We start from the raw sequence: 20,206 nt of genomic DNA, 5'->3' as shown, positions 1-20,206 counted from the left end.
GTGTGTGTGTGTGCGCCTGTGGGAAGCTCCCTGCAGCTCCATCCCAGACAAATCAATCCCAGATTTTCCAGAGTGATGTGAGCTCAAGCACTTCCGCTGTCCACACGTCCTCTTTTATGAGGCTTCTTAATAAAACATGCTGCCGCCTGCAGCAGTGGGAATACACACACACATTAACACTTGCAGGCAAACCTGTAGCACCGTTTAAAGATCTGGGCTTCAGCGGCCAATATGATTGAACAGAAGCTGATATTTTGTTGTTTTAATCAAAGTGTCTTGGTTGGAAAGAAATATTCCGAATATTCAGTGTTTCTGACTTTATTTCTGGAAAAATTAAAAATGCTAAGTACATAATATTTTTTATGCATATGACTTTGGAAACATAAGCAGAAATCTAAGCTCTTGTCCAGCTTTCTGACTGAACTAGATCACACATTACAATACACAGTAACCAACTACCGTCTCTACCTAAAGAGACATGGTTGAAAATGGGGGTATGTTTATCACGCATGATGTGACATCATATATTCTTGGCCGTTTTGATTGGTTGCACTGCTGGAAAAACCAGAAAGCACTTGGTACTTGCACCTTCAGTGCCCTAAATCTAGTTTAAGGAAACTGGGCAGGGAACATCCAAGCCTAACCAATGGGCGGCTGTGCCTCAGGTGGTCAGGTGAGTTGTTCACTAATTGGTAACAAGTGGCCGAAGCAACTTTTCAGGAAAGTAGGAGCTGTCCCCGTAGACACTTGTTTGACTTAGCGCCACACTGTCGGAACCACAGGTTAAACGATACCCCGCGACTGCCAGCTAGTTAGCGAGCTAAAGACACAGCTAGCCATTCGCCAACCAAGCACCTCCAAATTAGATCCTGGTTTTTTGTTTGAACTTCACAAACACGACATACAGATTAATTTCTTAGAAATATTGAAAAGGACATTAAATGTATTGAAAAGATTACAAATCTCCCTGTAATTATGTGAATTGTAGAAAGATTTTAGTGAGATAATAGCCCCATTTTTAGCAGCTGTATTTGAAGAAGCCATAGAAAAAAAAGAACATCTGCCAACCCTTCGTCAAGGTCTTATCAAACTGATCCCTAAACCAAATAAAGATAAATTAAGCATTGATTAGTTTGTTAAATAACGATGCAAAGATATTTGCCTTGGTCTTTGTTAAAAGATTAAAATCAGGATTAGATGATATTATTGATGAAGAACAGTCTGGCTTTATGCCTGGAAGAAATATATGTAATAATGTAAGATTAATATTAGATATGACTGAATACAATGAATATATATATTGGATGATAGTTTTATTTTATTTATTTTTACAAAACGTTTGATACAATAAGTCATCAATGTATGTTTAAAACATTTTTGAAGGCGGTTAAAACACTGTACAGTGGATGTAACAGCTCTGTTAAGCTCGCCCACAGGACTACTGCTAGATTTGACATCTGTAGGAGAGTAAGACGAGGATGTCCCCTGAGTCCTTTCTTGTTCCTCTTTGTAACTCAAATTATGGCTGTGCGTATTAAAAAAGGTTTATTTCAAGCTGTAAAGGCTGTAGACAGAGAATTTAAATTGGCACTACTGGCTGATGATACCACTTTTTTTTTTTTTAATCTAATAGAAGGTGATCAAAGCTGTTAATTGTATTGAGGAGCTTCCTGCTGTGTCAGGTTTAAAAATGAATTTGAACAAATCTGTTGTTACCACTAAAGCACTGTGATCAATCTGAAGTGAATGGTTTCCCTGTGAAGAATACAGTTACATATTTAGGGGTTGTCAGTGATAAAAATGAAAAACTTCGTTGTAACTTAAATTTTGATCCTATAGTGAAACAAACAACAAAAAAATTTAATATATATCTCAAGCTATATATATGTCTTTACCACTTAAAATGCCTGCTGCAATATACAAAACATTAGAGAAAAGTTTATTCCATTTTGTTTGGTGGAACAAATGTCATTATTTAAGAAAAGATATGTGTAAAACAAGAGATGGTGGTCTTGAGGTACTAAGTTTTGAAACAGTAAACAATACTTCCAAAGTAAAATGGTTAACTAATTTGATTAGAGAAAAAGACAATATCCCTAAGCATATATTTAACTCAGTTGGTGGTCTTAAATTTTTATTAAAATGTGATTATAAGGTCGAAAAATTAAATGTAAAATTAGCAAACGTTGATAAACAAATGCTGCTGTCCTGGAAAATGGTGTACACGTATAATTTCTCACCAACGAGATATTACATCTGGAATAACAAGAATATTCAATGTAAAAATAAATTATTATAAAAGGTGGGTTGAAAATTGTATTATATTAGTTATATGACTTTTGAATGCTGAGTGACAGTTTCTATTGTATGGTAAATTCCTCCTCAAATTCAGGCTGCCAATTACCCCAAAGGAATATGCTGTGGTCTTTGAGGAGGGTACTGCAGCTGATTCGAGGTTCTACGGGTGAGATCTCTATGACTGTTCCACCCAGTAGTGGTTTGTTCCTCGGAGTAAATGACGTTACTAAGAATAAATGGTTGAACAAATTCATCAGGAATCTCTCGCATACTGTGCCCTCAGCAAAACTCTTTTGGACCTCACTCTATGGTGAAATTGACTGGGGAAAAAAACGTGGCTAGCTGGTGATGAATTCTGTCTGAATAATAAAGAGGTCTATTTTGAAATAATGCATAAAATATATCCAGCAAAGAAAACTCTAGAGAGATTTAAGATCGACATTCAATATTCTTGTGTTTTTTGTGGAATTGAGGAGGAAACAATTTGCCATCTGTTGTATCATTGTGTATACAGTAGAATATTCTGGATGGATGTTCAGACCTAGATCAACAGAAAAACTGGACAAGCAATCCAGTTAAAAGAAAGGAGAAGACAAGGAGAAACAGACTTTTTTAAATTTTAATAAGGATTCTTCTTTTTCTAGGGAAATTTCACATTCATAAGAAGAAATAGGCAGAATCCAAACCAAGTTTTGAACATTTTCTGCATGAACTGAAACATTCTTGCTTACCTATTGAAGGCCTTAAGAGCAAGAAGGCACTTCAAACTAAATCTATTTTCGATAAGTATTGTAAAGATTGACGATGGTGTGAGGTTTGCTTTTGTTTTCTTGTTTTGTATGTCTGATTTGTATTCGGTATTGTCTGATCTCTGTTTCTGTTTCTTTTTTTTTAATCCACTGGCACAATCAGTTTTTGTTTGTACCTTAATATGTAAATTAAGGTTTCTAAAAAAAAATGAAAAAATGTGGCCCAGACACAAAAGATAAGTCCAAATGAAATGTATTTGTTTGAAATTCGTAGTGTGGCCCATGAAAAATTTGGCCAATACGTGTCCATAGACACAAATCAATAGATTAAGTTTCGTGACTATTTCAAAACTGCTGTGGGACTGGGTTGCTCCTCTGGTGGCTTGTTAAACCAGGGGTCAGCAACCCTAAATTTATTTTATTTTAATTCATTCGTTTTTAAAATGTAATTCTAAATTTGAAGATCAGGGTGATCTTACAAAATTAAAATAAAACGTGCTTAATTTTTTGTCCCTTAAAATAAGCATCACAGTTGATGTGCGACACCCACCGGCACGTGCAGTGTTGTCAATTTGGTGACTTTCTTACTAAATCTTGTGACTTTCCAAATCCTTTTTTTTTGTCAAAAGCGACTAGCGACAAATCTAGCGACTCTTTCTGGTGTTACTGGAGACTTTTCAGGTGTTTTGGAGACTCTGACGTGAAAACACATATCGTCCTGCACTGACTGTCCTCAGCGAGCAGCAGTGCTGCTGTGAGCTCCTCCCGTCCCACAGCACTCACAGGCGGTCAGGAGTCTGGTCAGCAGTCCCAGCTGCAGTCAGCAGGACAACCAGACGTCACTTTGACTTTGCTGCAGGTGGATAATTTAAGTTTGGCTTTTTGTTTCATATGCATGAGGCAGATTCAAATAGACATTGAGTATTTTATTTCAAAGTAACCTTCAGCCCAGCGCTTTTCTTTTTTCAGAGTTGGGTCCAAATGGCTCTTTGAGTGTTTAAGGTTGCCACCCCTGGTTTAAACGGATGTGACTTATTCTAACAACAATTGCCAACTCAGTCTACATGAAATTAAGCTACAGTACAACTGGTTGTATTCAGATTGGTCATGTTTGTGATATTCTGTGAGCTCAGATATTAAGCAAGCTGGATCACCGCATCCCAGGTACCCCTAAATGGAACATGGCCTTCTGTTGTAAGTTACCCAGGTGCTTTTGTTTCCAATAAAAAATCCAAATCCGTTAAATGCTTTTGACTGTTGATGACAAACCACACTGTAATGGTGTGAGGCATGAAAGGACTGCAGGAAAAGAGTCAGCACTGTCATCTCTGGCATGAAAAATATGAAATAAGTCAGCCTGCACCATATCCATCATATAAGATGGCAGTTTTTAACAAACAACTAATAACAGCCAGGAAGTGGAACAGAAATGCTGACTGGGTACCCCTTATTCACAACAACACAGTACACTTATGAGAAAATACACACAAAAATACCTCACACAACACGAAGAACAGACAGCAAGAACACATCATGTCAAGCCATCCAAATCCTTTGCAACTCTTCCAGAACTGTGAGCCAAAGCTATAGCTCACATTCTGCCTGAACAGAAAATACTACAGGCGGGGTGGGGGGGGACCCCCAATCAGTTCGTTACCCCCTGTCAGTTTCTACCCATCACACCCACAAAGACAGGACAGAGTCAGGCAGACAGAGGGAGGCAGGCGGTGGAGAGAGAAGAGGAAAGAGGTTAAAGACATAGACAGCAAGAGATCAGCAGACAGGACCACAAAGAAAGGCCAGGAAGGCTGAAAATCACTTCATCAGCTATTATGACAACACAAATGTCATATACCAAGTGCGTTTAAACTCTAAATTTATTTGTGAATTGGAAAATAGCTGTGATGAAGTAAGTGAGAATAAGTAGAAAAGAAAACAAAAGATTAAAAAAACACACACACAAGAGAAGAAGGACTTGAAAAGCCACAGTTGCGTTGGTAGCATTCCAGATGATAAAGTAACTTAGGAGGTCAAACCTGTGTCTTCCTCTTGTCTCACACTGCCATGACATTTTGGTTTTCACACCAGCAGTTCATTTACTGTATTGCAGTATCTTTATAATTTTCTGCTTGCTCCTGTTGCGTTTCCTTTTAAAACTCCAGCTCTCCTTTTCCATACAAATAAAATAAAGAATGAAACAAATACTGAAGGCCAATGACAGAAAACTATGGAAGGTGTTGCTTCAGTGTGTGCGTGCGTGCGTGTGTGTGTAGGTGTGTGTGTGTCTGTGTGTGTCTGTGTGTCTGTGTGTGTGTGTGTGTGTGTGTGTTCCTTATTTCGATTTATGTTGGACAGTGCAAAAGCAATAAGAAGCTAAATTCACCTGGACTTGTTTGCACCAGACCTTCTGGCGGTTTTATTGTTTGCTGTGTTTCTACAAGACTTAACAAAGAGCCCTCCTCCTCCAGTCTTCATCTGAAATATTGAGGACCTCCTGCTGACAGCAAAATCACACTAAAGACATCCCCTCTCACCTTTGACACGATATCACGTATTCATGACATACAAAGAGGCCATTTAGCGATCCCTTCAGGCACACTGCTCACAGTGAAAAACCACACCCACCCACTGGGAGCTGGCAGCCATCCAATTATGTTCTGCACTACAAATGGATTTTCAGTATAGTATAAAAAACTGAGGAACAAAAGACTGTTAAATGCACTGGACAAAATGACCTAATCATTTGATTACATGAAGTCAAAGTCATATTTCTGTGATATTTTAATGCACCATGTTGTCAATATGAAATAATGTCCATCACACTGTAAAGTATTTAGCATGAAATCTGCATAACAAGACCATCAGACAGCAGTAGTTGTAAATCGGTGAGCATGCATTGTGGCAGGCGAGGGCTGCAGCCAGCTGAAGGTTAAATAAGTGTTTGGTCAGCTCTGAGGGTTCAGCCAAAGGTTCATGTCAAGAACGTTGCAGCTGTGCTCAACTGGAAAATGGCTTATTATCCTCACTGCAGCATGGCTACCTGCATGTATGTGTCTGTGGTGATAAATACTAAATGTCCTTTCAAACGATGGAAAGGGCAACACGTTTGTTCAACTGCATTTACAAATGCTGATTATGACAGTGATGATTCTTGACAAATCATTTTTAGGACCGTGGTGAGTCTGTACTGGTCTGTGCTAAACAGAACAGGTCAGCATGAACAACATGTCACCATAAATGACATCACTTTGTAGTATACAGAGGTTTAGTGTGACATTAAAGCAGAACTCTAACAGGAAACAAGCAGGCTCTACAAAAATGATGACATTTGTGATGCAACAGAACATTGATAATGAACAATATTACTGAAGTCTGCATACTGGTCAGTGACAATAAAAACGTACAGTTTCATTATTTATCTCTTTCAGAAAATTACTCAGCTACAGTCTGGTTAACATATGGTCAAGAATATATCAAGGCTATGACTAATACACTTTAATTATGCCTAAGCTATGGCTAAGGTTAGAAAATTGGCACGTTGATATGACAGGACACCCACTCATTCCTGGCATGAAGCTCAAATGTGCACGCTAAAATCTTCTCCCACTGCACCTCAATTCGCTTTCTGCCTTTGCTAAATCACCATTTTCTGCACTGGGATTGTGTGTTAGCAGCATAAGTCTTGTCCTACAGAATCCTCCAACATGGACACAAACTGGTTGAACTTCTACTATGATGCTTCATTGTTTACGTTGGTGGTGTGGTGTGCAGGAGGGTTCAGTGTTCAAACACACTGGCTGTGTACAGCTTGTCTGTGTGAAGTTTTCATGACATTTCTGCGGATGCTCTGGTTTCCTCTCAGAGTCCAGTGACATGCATGGCTTTAGCTGACAGCGCAGTGTATGGTAACATGCTGCTTCTGACTAAAGTATCAGTCAAATGTGAAGTAAAGACACACAGAAATAAGGGCATGATCCTTGAAAGTTTGGGCTTTGTGTCCAAAATCAGAAGCAGTCTCAGTTTAAGGTTAAGAAATGAGCTGTCAATGGCAGAATGTGTGTCCAGATGTAATGTTCCTTTGTGCCAGCCTAAATGAAAGGGTACAGCCCTTCCCTCCTCCCCCCACCGCCGCTCACTCAGTCCCCAGCTTCTCCTAAATTACCTCTCCGTCTCTCTTCCTTTCTTCAGTCAATCTTTTGTTCTTTGCTTACAGGATCTCATCAAATGCAAATCTCACTCACTGCACTCTGCTTAACTGACTTTAATGTACCGTCTTTTGTACTGTCGAATTTCTGTCCTGTGTCTTTCCTTCCCTTTTTCACTCATTTTTCTCCTCCAATTTTATTTCCTTTGACTTTTGCCTCCATTCAGCTATTCTTATTTTTCCTCCATGCACCTGCTGTGGTGAGGTTGATTCAGTGGCACATCTGGATCTCACTTTGTGCTCCTCCTCCAGCCATCTCCCCCCCCCACCCCTACACACACACACACACACACACACACACACACTTTCGTCCACCCCTCCTCCTTTTTTTTAACTTCCTCTTTTCTCCTCTCCTCCCTGTCCAATGAGAAAACAGCCTGGTCGCCAGGGCTCCTTAGCAACAGCCCCACAAGGGGAAGACGGGACGGAGGAGGTGGGGGGAGGAATGAAGGCAAAGAAGGGTAAGAGGGGATGAAGACGAAGAAAAGGTGAATGGGGAGACCAACCCCAGCGGGAGTGTGAGGCTGGAGGTGTGTTTGCCATTATCAAAGCCTTGCATCTGAGATATGTGTGTGTGTCTGTGTGTGTGTGTGTGTGTGTGTGTCTGTGTGTGTGTGTCTGTGTGTGTGTGTGTGTGTATTCTGGAGAGAGACAAAGAGTGAAGGAACATGCCCTGAAAAAAAAAAGCAAAAGTGCAATCATTGTGCTTTATCTCAGCATCTCAGTGTCTGAGTGTGTCTGTGTGTGTGTGTGTGTGTGTGTGTGTGTGTGTGTGTGTGTGTGTGTGTACGTGCACGCATGTGCGGGCATGTGTGTGTTTTAATGCAGAAAAAAATGAATTCATAGAACAAAAAAGCTGTACTGTAAATATAATCCACTGGACACCATTTCAAAGTCCAGCCACCAGAAAGTGTGTGTATGAATATTTTTGTATGCATCCATAACCTGACTTGGGAAACAATGTGCACATGAGGCTAACATCCACATGGTCATACACAACAATGATATCCTTATTCTAATTCTGGTTCTAATTTATATTCTAATGAATAAAAAAACAAAAACAAAAAAATGCCTAATAGCAAAGTCAAAGATGGCTGAAAACCAAGCAGACTGCCTTGTAAGCTCCCAAGTGACTTATTTGAGAAAATGAATGAATAAACATGAATCTATAATCTAGGGCACACACTCAAAGACATGTGGCATAAATACTGTAGGTCCTTTTATCTTTAAAAACTAGCATAGGCAATGATTAACCTTAGATCGAACAAGTTCAAAGTGGAAAGAGTCACAGAAGATGTTCCATTTGATCCGTATGAATCTGTGGTATCATATGTATGATATAACGGAGGAATATGAAGGCATTACCACTCTCAGCACCACTCCTCAGCTAGCTTATCTAAGCATATAGATGTGAAACACATGGAAACAGTGAACCTATCTAAGCGGAACCAGCACCTCTGAAATCTGCAAATCAACACCTTTGTTGGCTTTTGGGTTTTTTGGTTCCTTCCCACTGTCATGGACCGCTGCTCATAGAGAATCCAAAGGCAGCTTTGGATTGTTGGGTTCTCTGTTCTTTGCCTAAAATTCGTAAGGTCTTCCCTTCACTTTGTGAAGTGTCATGATGGCATATGTTGTAAACTGGCTCTATATAAATAAAATGGAATTGAATTGAACTTTGTGTGTGATTCAGAGGCCTCATACAGTCCTCCATTCATCACAGCATTACCAGAACTACACCATAAACTCTGTATATACAGTGTTGATTGGTTCTGTAGATTAGTGACCTGTGATGGCATCTTGTAAGGCGTATACCTTACCAAGTTAAGCGCTATGTGATGACATGTGTTGTAAACTGCACTGTACAAATACAATTGAATTGAATTGAACTGAATCTTAGGGCTGGGTGATATAGCTGAACAATGTATCACCACAAAATGTTTAACTTCTGTCAGTATCAGTAATTACTGATCATTTCATGACATACTTTTAAGTAAGAGGAGAAGAAAAGGTATATTTTGAATTTGACCACCTTTCTATGAGTTAACCACTTTTGCCTATTTATCAAGGTAGACAGGTGGCAATTCCAATGTTAACACAACAATAAAAAACACAAAGAAGGACATACATTTACACCAAGAAAAAAAATCAGGATAGAGAATGATGTCATCTTAATATACTATCAAGAAAGAAAGCCGGAGGGGCACAGACCATGCAGCAGTTTCACCTGATGAAGACAAAAATGTCTTCCACTATTTGTGTTGGAGGCTGGAAGAGTCGAGGCTTTCAGTTACAAACCACATTCTGTTGGCGAGAACAGTGAAAAGAGTTGTTTTTGAAAATTCTTAACATTCCATTCCACCAGTCTAGTAAGTACGTGAAAGTTTAAAATCTGTCTGAAAGGACATGCAACGACTAACAGTGTCAGAAATTTATATCACTACCATTATGACTACTAATATTATTAGAATTAATAAACTAGAAAAGCACGCGTAGAGCGCAGACCTCAGATTCATGGATAATCCAACCATACCTCCAGCATTTGAATGAACATTGATATCATTAATAAGAAGCTGACTGAGTAATGAACGGTCGTTCTGTACTCTCAAATATTTTGTACACTTACGTTATACTGCAGTTACTTACTGGCTTTTAAGCTGCTCGCTAACACTATGCTAGGTTGACATAACTACAGAGATATTATTGCTAACATAAACAGACAGCAAGTTACTTAAGCTAGGTTAGCACAACGTTAGCCATGCAACGTAAATGAAAAGCATGACCGACGACCAACAAAGCATGCGTCAGCCGTCCTGACACATCGCAAAGACAGTTAAAGTGAAACAGGAGACGTGTTGAATCATTGTTAATGTCACAGCGTAGTTATGAACTTATGTGTCAGTAGCTCCGCTCAGCCCACTCCTGTAATGCTGCCTGGCTGTAGCTTCCTCCTGTACTACTGAGCAGACAGCGGTGAGGACTGAAGGACTGAATGGAGTCAGAGCTCCATCTAGTGGACAAAGTAACAACAGCATTCTGCGCGACTGTGACACTTTACAGCAGTTACTGTTTTGTGAGAAATAAATACCCAGATGGTAAGTCAGAACATCACCAAAATTGAATCTTCTGTTCATTGTGCCCTCATCAATATTTCCTGGAAATTTGTGAAAATCCGTTCATAACTTTTCGAGTTATCTTGCTAACAAAACAACAAACACATAAACACAACCTCCTTAGCGTAGGTAATGAATGCACACTTAATATAAAAATTCTGAATAATTCAATATATGACTGAAACATGAAAAATACAACACATCTACAAATTTTTCCGCTATACTTACTTTATTACCTCTTAGCATGAATGAAAAGACAGACACACAGGGTAACTATAATCTGCGGAACAACGGGTGAGGAACAAAGGACCATGTGCTTTTACATACTGCTGGCTCTGACTTTGATCCATAAAGAACCTGACATGTTTTAATTGCATCTGCCAAACAATTTCAACACAAAACAGATCTAAAAATAAATAAATAAATATATTGAAATTAACACCTCCAATGGAATAAAATGTCAGCTGCAAAAAAAAAAGGTAGAACTCAAAAACATGACTTCCTCAGACACACTCTGGCTCACACTGACTGACACATACATCCTGTGATGTATGCAAGTATGTGTGAGGCCTCACTGCAGTACTGAGGTCATGTGTTGGGCTTCCATTAATATGTCATGAAGAGGCTTCTTGCGGCTCCTTTATGCTCAGCATACCTTTTGTGTCTACTTTAAAGGGCAGGTCCACTGTAAATGTCACATTCACTATTTCCCTCTGTGCCATTTATCCAGTATGACTTTGACAATTTGTCCCTTGTGTCTAAATGCTGTCACATGCAGTCACACTAAGATAATACCTAAGCTTTTTGGAATTGTATGTATTGAATATTGTACTGCTTGTCTTGTAATTTCCTTTAGGCAACTGAACACTGAAGCAATGCATCATGACATTGGTTACCAAGTCTTTCTGTTTTTGTAACACAGCGTTTTGTTGTGTTGTGTTTGAACTAAACACTTATTTCAGACCAGTGGAGATGAGAGTGATATAGCTTCAGTTTTAAGTAAGAGAAGAAGAAAAGGTATATTTTGAATTTGACCACCTTACTATGAGTTAACCACTTTTGCCTATTTATCAAGGTAGACAGGTGGAAATTCCAATGTTAACACAACAATGAAAAGACAAAGAAGGACATACATTTACACCAAGAAAAAAAAATCATTATAGAGAATGATGTCATCCTAATATACTATAAAGAAAGAAAGCCGGAGGGGCACAGACGATGAAACAGTTTCACCTGAGCCACAGCCGCTAGTTAAAATTGAAGTTCTTACTGCACACATAAGTCTTTATAATATTGGCAAAGTCCCACTCCTGTTGCCAGTGTCCTCCCCCTTACGCTCTTTCTGGCAATGACAATCCTCAATCTATGATTATTGTTTGGTTTTAGCTGCCGAAGAGAGGATAAAATATCTACCACTATTTGTGTTGGAGGCTGGAAGAGTAGGGGCTTTCAGTTACAAACCACATTCTGTTGGCGAGAACAGTGAAAAGAGTTGTTTTTGAAAATTCTCAATAGTCCATTCCACCAGTCTAGTAAGTAAGTGAAAGTTCAAAATCTGTCTGTATGGACATATAACGATTAACAGTGTCAGAAATTTATATCACTACCATTATGACTACTAATGCTATTAGAATTGATAAACTAGAAAAGCACTCGGAGAGCACAGACCTCCGCCAAGCAGTTCATTTCCACCCAATGTTACAGTCCTGCATTCATAATCTACACTATTAGATTCACGTTGTTGTGTTTGAACTAAACACTTATTTCAGACCAATGGAGATGAGAGTGATACAGCTTCAGAGCTGTGGCATTCTACTAGAGTCATTTACTCGAGTAAATGAATAATAAAAGAGTTCAAACTGTTAAAAATAGGCACTGCAATAGCCCCGTAAATTAGTCTCTTCCATATTTGACTGTGTGAGTTTCCCCTGTGTGTGTGCGTGCTGCTCTGTAAGCATGGCTACCAGGCCTAATTTGCCAATATGGACCCATCTGCCTTAAGGTTACCACGGTGATTTAAGTCATTCTGTTATTGGTTGGTCTGTCCTGCAGCCTCACACTGAGGCGCACACATACACATGCACACAGTTGTCATTTCCAATTTTTGCCCCATAATTGTACCACTAGCTAATTTCATTTTCTCAGTTCTCCCTCCCTTTCCAGTCCTTTCCGCTTCCTTTCTCCTCCACATACACATTCTGTAAAATTACATCAAGTCCATTATCGAATATGTGTGCCCACATATGGGACATCCAGCTCACCCCATCTCTGCTCCATCTCCTCCTGTATAAAACACAGCTGGTCTGACATCAGTCACATATTGTCTTATTCCATATTTTATATTCAACAGTTCAGAACATGTACGTTTTATGGCCTGTTCATTGTACATTTCCGTGCTCTTGCACTCTCTAGCGTTGAAGGGCAGGGTGTGTGTGTGTGTGTGTGTGTGTGTGTGTGTTTGGGTCAGTGCATGCATGTATTTAAAAGTGTCTGTTTTTGAGGATGTTTTTGCTGAGTCTGTAAGCGAGTGTGAAATAGCATAAGGGCTGGTTCACACTTTGGAGCTGCTGAAAAATCTAATTAATACTGTGGCATATCTATCAGGTAAAATATACAGTACATAGAGAGAAAAAACACTGTGCCCTTAAAGGAGACGGGGCTGTTTTACAGAGAGAGAGATTTCTACACAATGAAAATGCATTAAATACTAAATTAAGTAAATACTGTAGCATGTTAAATAGTCAGCAAACAATGAGAACATGGTGTATGTGGCGGTACGCAGAGGGGTCAATGCAGACCCTCAAGGACTTGGGCAGAAAATTACAAAAATCACATGACATGTGCCCTTGTGGACACATGGACGCTGAAAGCATGAATTGGCCTCGAGACACACCATGACCTGACACTATCCAAAAACATACTATGGTCAGCATTGTTAAATGCAGCACTGAGAAACACTGTTACATAGCCAGATTCTCCAGATAAGTAAAAAACAAGAGAACACATCTTCTGAAGTAAACTACTACTAAGCCTATATCATCCCAACCCATACATCACATCTTGGTAGCAGACTAAATTCAAATGAGAGGATCAAACAGCCTGCCCCAGCAGCAGCTTTGGTCACAAATTAAAGGAACCATTTTACGAGTGAGTGAAGCAATGGCCAATGGCAAGCTGTGCCCCGGGTCTGAACCAATCAAGAGAATCATTCAGTGGAAAAATACAAGAACAGGGTAAGAACAAGTCACCCCCAAATAGCACGATTACATCACCGTGTCTACAACAGTGGATTTATGACACATTTTAAAAAGAGCTACATACACATGTACTGGTAAAGCTGATTGAGAGCTCAGTGTGTTTCATTATTTACTGCATAAATCATCAAATTCTCTTAGAGTGATTTTGGCTCAATCTCTGGTCTGATACGCTGCCAGTCACAGTGGTTTTCTCCTGCATGTCCCTGAGATCATTTGCCCATGTGTCTTTTTGGTCACAGTGTTTCTACCGGCTCTTGCTACTGCTCTTCAGACATTCGACACTCAGGCTTAAAGCCAAATGTACCTGTTTTTTTCAAACAGCCTCTCTCTGCAATGGTCAAAGTCACTGTATTGCTTTTTTCATTTTGTTCCCTGTTTGTTCTCTGTTGTACTATTATTAGCTTTTTCAGAGATTTCAATGTGGGATGTTGTCTGTAGTGCTGCATGTGTTCACAGAAGTAACACAAAGGCTGAAAGAAGACAAAGGCCATGTTTACCCAGTGAAGACCCATAGAGCAGCTCACAGCCCTGACCCGACTGGTGGTTTTTGAGGGTTACCACTTCCTATTCTTCCTACCACTTCCTATTCTACAGCATTTGTATTTAAGTGTATTGCTCAGATTGTGTGTCTTTGTGAGGCAGACTGAACTATCTGCAGCTTACACTCCTCTCTCACACACACATGCCAGCAGAACATCTGTATCACCTGGAATGTTTTACGCTTTTTGTAAGTGCATAGAAATCTAAACAATGTTAAACAATGTGAAAGAATCTATTAACTTATTACTGTTTGAATGCATATTCTTAATCTGTGGAATCCCATATTGTAGCCGGTGGCTTCTGATTAGTGAATCAATATTCTGCTGTTGTTGTATTAATGTTATGCAGTACAGCAAACAGTAGGTTAATGAACATGTGAGGGAAGCAGCTTCTGAATGATCAGCTCCGGAGAGACCAGGTAACAGTGCCAACGCTAATGCAAGGTGAGCACAACAACTACAGATGAGACGACCTCAGTGATGGAGCAAGACTGTTTTTAAAGGGGTGGCCAGACTGGGACCATTACTCATTTTGGGGTGGCACAGAAACCTTTAAAACGTTAAATAAAATGGCGCCCTGGTAGCTCAACCGGCTAAGACAGCGACCCATGTACAGTCCCCGTCACAGCAGCCGTGGTTCGAGTCTAGCCAGCAGCTCATTTGCTGCATGTCCTTCCCCCACTCTTCTCCCCACGTTTCTCTTCACTGTCCTGTACAGTAAAGGCAAAAAAGCCCCAAAAAATAAGGTTTTAAAAAAAACATTAAATATAATAATTATAACATCTGCATAGCAAATTGCTGTGGGCCAAGTAGAACATTTTTTAGTCACTTGCTTTCATGCAGACATGAGTGTGGCTGTACAGTGAGGACTCATATAATAAGCTTTTTAATGGGTTTTTAAAAATCTGGAATGTTTGCTCCAAGTTATACTTTCATAATTGCTGAAGTAGAGTTAGGATGTAACTCCAGTTGTACATGTGTAGTCATCTAACAGGCTTCGCTATTGGTTGAGTGGCTCCACCCCTGAATAAGATTAGACTGAGTGGTTGTGGTCAAACAGTTTGGAAATGATAAGTGGATTTACTGAAGAGAGTCAGTCTGCTGTGTCACTGCAGAGCACAATCACATGAACACTGTATGAACAAATAAACAGAATCTTTTGTCCCTTCACCGTGTGATGGACACGACCAACGTAGCCTTAGAAATAAAGATGCTGACAGCTGGTGCTCAAATACAGACCAAACAGATGTAAATCTAATTATCAAAATGAAAAAAGTGACAGACATTTCTCATGAAGACTGGACTGAAATGACTAAGCTTTAACTAAAAGTACACATTTTCTTTAAAGGCATGAAAACAAATCTAAACCTGGGGCCAAAATTACCACGAGTCTTGACTTTCTTCGACCATCCCCCTCTCTTTCCTCTCACAAATCTTATCTTAGTATTTTCCTCTCTTTTTTTGTTTAAACATCACTGACTAGTTTTCTCTGCACATTAGTCAGCAGATTTACCTTCTGGGGGAGAAAGCAGGTTTGTTAAGATGCCATTCATAAGACAACCATTGCAACACATTCCTCACTTTTCTTGCCTTGATGCAGCAACACATCTCTCCTTACAGATTTCTCCTGTTGTCAGCAGATTCACATCCAGATCTTGACATAACAAAGAAAACAAAGTTTGAGAGGTGGTAAAAGAATTCCCTCCCACTAGCAGCAAAAACTTGTAATCTTCCATTTTGTCCATGTTAGATGGATCATCAGTTCTTTGGTTTCTGCTCAACTTAACACACACCTTTTAGACAAAACGCTTCATGACAGGAACTTGGTTTCTGCTGCATGCAATGTTTTTTTCTATTGGAATATTTTGCTGAGGAGGGATTATCTGGTACTATCTGACAACACACACGCATACAAATGTGGGAAACACGCAGACACACACACTTTGAGCCAGCAGATTAACTGGACATGGCAGAGGAGAGTCATCTAGAGATAAATCTTCATGGTTATGTAATTATATATTTAAAAAAAGAAAAAACCTAATAATGAGGAAGAAGAGCAGATGAGGAGCAGCAGACTGAGCATCAGGGATAAACATGTGCCTGTAAACTTGTCTTTGTTTATGGTCTATTTCCATCAGTTTTATTCTTTTCTATTGTTTTATGTTTTTTTTTATACTGCAAATGATAAAATAATAAATCAACCCTGCTCTTCATCAAGGTAACACTTTTAAACTGCATCAGTACTGCACACTGGCACTTAATGTAAGGTGCTTTGTGATCCACAAATGTACAAGGTTTGCATGTTCATGCTAAATAAGAACCAGATCTGCACTGTAACAGGCAATTTTGAGATTGTGTGGTACTGAGTGCATGCCTTCTTAAACTTCAGTTTTGTTTTATCTTCAGAAAATACAATGTTGTCTCTAAACAGCTGTGGTTTATTTGCCCTTATGACAACTTTAAATCAAATTCCCACCCGTCTATCTGCAGACCATCGAAAACATGGCCTTGAGCATCGTTCTTTGGTGAGCAGATCACAGAGTGACAATTCAGTTCTGATCTTTTTCCTTTGGCCACGGGTAAAGGGGGGTGGAATGACAGAGAGAGGGAGAGAGAAAACGGGGGATGGGATGGTTAGTATGAAACCTCTCGACCAAATATTTGCAGTGAAAGGCCCGTCGCTGTCCATTAGTGTTGTCTCTCTTTCTGTTTTCTGGGTGCATTAACCTCTTCTTCACAATGCTCCTGAACAAAGGAAGGACTGTATCTGTGTTTGTGTGTGTGTGTGTGTGTGTGTGTGTGTGTATGTGTGTGTGTGTGTGTGTGCGTAATCAGCTCTCTGCCACTCCTACACACTGTCATCCTCCTGCATCCCTCAACAAACACTTATTCACATCATAACACAGGCACACACATGCAAAATAAGAACAACACTTGAAAAGTATTAATGCAGCAATCCTCCCACACACATTCACAAACACACAAAATCGACATCTGTAAATAAGCTGCCTGATAAATGTGTATGTAATGTATCAGTGGTAAAATCCTCCTACATGAAAAACACGTAGCATGTTCTGTAGAACCCTGAGTCACCTCAGCCACTTAGGTGTCCCACACACACACACACACACATGCACACACACACATGCACATGCACACACACACACATACACAAACACACATAGTCACATCCAGTGGTTGTAGCTGCAGAACAGTTTTTCTTACCAAGTCATTTCCAATATACAGACCATGTGACTTTTTGCCTTCAGAAGAGGTCAGAGGTCACAGTAACGCTCTAATTGGGCCACTGTTTGGGAGGAACTCATTCTGCCCTAACAGTAAAGTGACACAGTTTACTCCATATCTCTTCTATACTACACATCATAAATGCATGAATGATGTGAATTTTTTATGGCATTTTCTAAATATAGGCACAGACTTGATACTAAATTGTACTGAAGGACACAGGGGAAGAGCTTGCTGATCATGTGGAGATCCTAACAACAACAGAATTAACATGTACTTGTTCTGTAATTGTTACTGGACGTGACAGAACCGTCATCAGTCATTTGATGGCAAACAGATTGAGAAATGACGTCTATCCAAGTTAATTGGGAGGTTCTACTAGTATATTAGATGTGATGTTCATACAATTTTGCCAGTGCACAAAGAAACTCATCTAACATGTCACGCAAAAACTTAAATATTGAAGGTAGCTGCAACTTTAAATATGAAATTTGTTCGGAGGATTGACTGAGCCCAAATCATTCAGTGGCAGGTTCATCAGCAAGCTATACACTGTTTAGATGACATGACTCACCGACCCTCCTAACTCCTGAACCTCATGAACAAATGCTTAACTTTGTTACAATTTGTACTTCTTGAGACATTTTCAGAATAGCAGGCATGTTTTTCTATGAATCTGGAAATTACAGCTTAGTGAGTGATGTTGTCAACAGACTTTCACCAAGTCAACTACATTGCAACAGCAACTAAATGTTGCAGGAACCGTAAATATGGAACATAATGGAGAAACATTGTTAGTTAAGCTATTGGGTACTTACAAATACATGGATACTGAATGTATTAGAAAAATGCTTGGGGCCGCCACTATAGCTCGCCCAGTTGAGCTGGTGACCCATGTATAGGGGCTATAGTCCCTGATGCAGTGGCCATGGGTTCAAATCCCGCTTATGGCCCTTTGCTGCAAGTCCTTCCCCCGTGATTCTCCCCAACTTTCCTGTCTCTCTTTTCACTGTCCTATATAATAAGGGCAAAAAGCTCCCCCCCCTCCGAAAGAAAGAAAGAAATATGCTCACTGATGACATATTATTGTGTGCCAACATTTTTGATTTGTTGTACAACACCCACATACAGACATCATTACACAACATTTATGGTCATGTTCAGGTGCTGGCAACAAGATTAAGGGCAATTTGGTGGACTGCTTTAATATGGACAAAATAACTTGATAAGTGTGAACGATTCTGGAATTGAATCCCAGTCTCAGACGTGAGTGTGTTTTGTACATCTACCATTCACCCAACCACCTCCTGCAAACTCTGCTTCTGGGCACACAAATGGGATAATAACGGTGGACAACATATATACATGACTTACAAAACTCTGTACTATATTCTATATTGGAATGCTGTTGCTTTAAAAGGTATGTGCTGGGTCAACATGAGCTACCTGACTAGTGAGCAGACCGATTCAGACACACAACTATCTGCTTCAACATTAGCAGTGGTGCTCATTAAGTGTATTTACCAAGTTAGCTAGCAAAGAATCAAGTATTATCTAAATCAATCATCAGCATCAAATACTATTCAGCACTTATAAGTCAACTAGAATGAGCCAGCCAACAAATCAGACATATCAAACAATTATGAACCACTGGTCATGAAACCTGGCTACATCAAGTATGGCCGACCGTGGCCACTTTGTATCATAACTTACATGAAAAAGGCATTGAGAGTAATATATTGAAATACAAGTTATTTTTAAATGTAAAAAACTGACAAGCTAAAAACTACATTTTAAAAAGAGACAAAAAATACAGACTGTGGCCAGTGATGTAACATGCACACAAGACATAATCAATATATTTCCAATCAACTGTGGCAGACTGTCCCTGTAGACAGCTGTAACTACATGGCATTTCTCTTCTTTTTCAGGCCTTGAATAATTATTGAAACAACCAATATAAAAGATTTAAGAACTAAAGACCAAAAAAGCAGATTGCAACACATTTAGTATTTTTCTACCATCCACAGTAACAAAGTCTAGTAAAGCATATGCAGTGCAGGATAAGTGATTCAAGAAAGAATTAAAGTCTTCATGTATACACAGGGGGCAATGTAAGTCTTTTCAATAGATTTTACAATGGCTTCTCAATGGCTGTGTTTTTTCTTTTTTTAGTTATATTAGTGCCGAGATGAAAGCAGTGATGGAAATGTAGGCAAAAATCATGGACAAAGGTTTGGGGTTCAAACAGAAACAGAACAGAAACGACACTGCTGTCTTTGATATTACAGCAGAGCCCTCAACAAAGAGGTGTCTTTGTGAAGCTTTAATTGCATTTTTAACAATGTGTAATATGTAAACCTCTTGGTCTCAGTGCCTCATGCCTCAGCATGTTTATTGTGACTTTCAAATTTTTGCTTGAAACGGTTGCTATACTTTACTTATGACCACAAAATTGAAGTGGTAAACTGAGGGGAAATTGGTTTATTCTCCTCCACACAAACACACACAGTAAATGTACATATATCAGTACCTCTGTCAGTGCAGCTCTTGCGTCCAGGTGAACGGCACTGCTGGATGACTGTGTTGTATCTCCATCTCCATCAGTCCTTCAGCATCCAAAAAAGAGAAAACAGCAAACACAAAGACTGAGCCACTGTCAGTCAAATCCTCCACAGAGACAGAAGACAACAGATATCCCTACTGGAAAAAAAATGGAAGAAAATACTACAGTATGTCTATCTCTTCAATTCAGTCTGTTTTCTTCTTCTTTACTCTCTATCTCTTTCTCTCTCTCTCT

At 39.4% G+C, this 20,206-nt stretch overlaps 1 protein-coding gene across 12 annotated transcripts in view; it reads right to left on the bottom strand.

Annotated features, from left to right (window-relative positions):
- nfasca (neurofascin homolog (chicken) a) overlaps positions 1-20,187 on the bottom strand; it is a 109,406-nt gene extending 89,219 nt beyond the window's left edge. For all 12 annotated transcript variants that reach the window (XR_520751.1, XM_008296071.1, XM_008296062.1 and 9 more), the window contains exon 1: positions 19,940-20,187. The gene's annotated coding sequence lies outside the window, so the exon portion shown is untranslated. The remainder of the gene's footprint in view (positions 1-19,939) is intronic.
- Between the last annotated feature and the right edge of the window lie 19 nt (positions 20,188-20,206).

The sequence above is a fragment of the Stegastes partitus genome, unplaced genomic scaffold, assembly GCF_000690725.1.
Source record: "Stegastes partitus isolate 25-593 unplaced genomic scaffold, Stegastes_partitus-1.0.2 Scaffold1098, whole genome shotgun sequence".
Lineage (NCBI taxonomy): Eukaryota > Metazoa > Chordata > Actinopteri > Pomacentridae > Stegastes > Stegastes partitus.
Note: the sequence above shows the minus strand (reverse complement) of the source record. Positions and strands in the feature narration are given on the sequence as shown.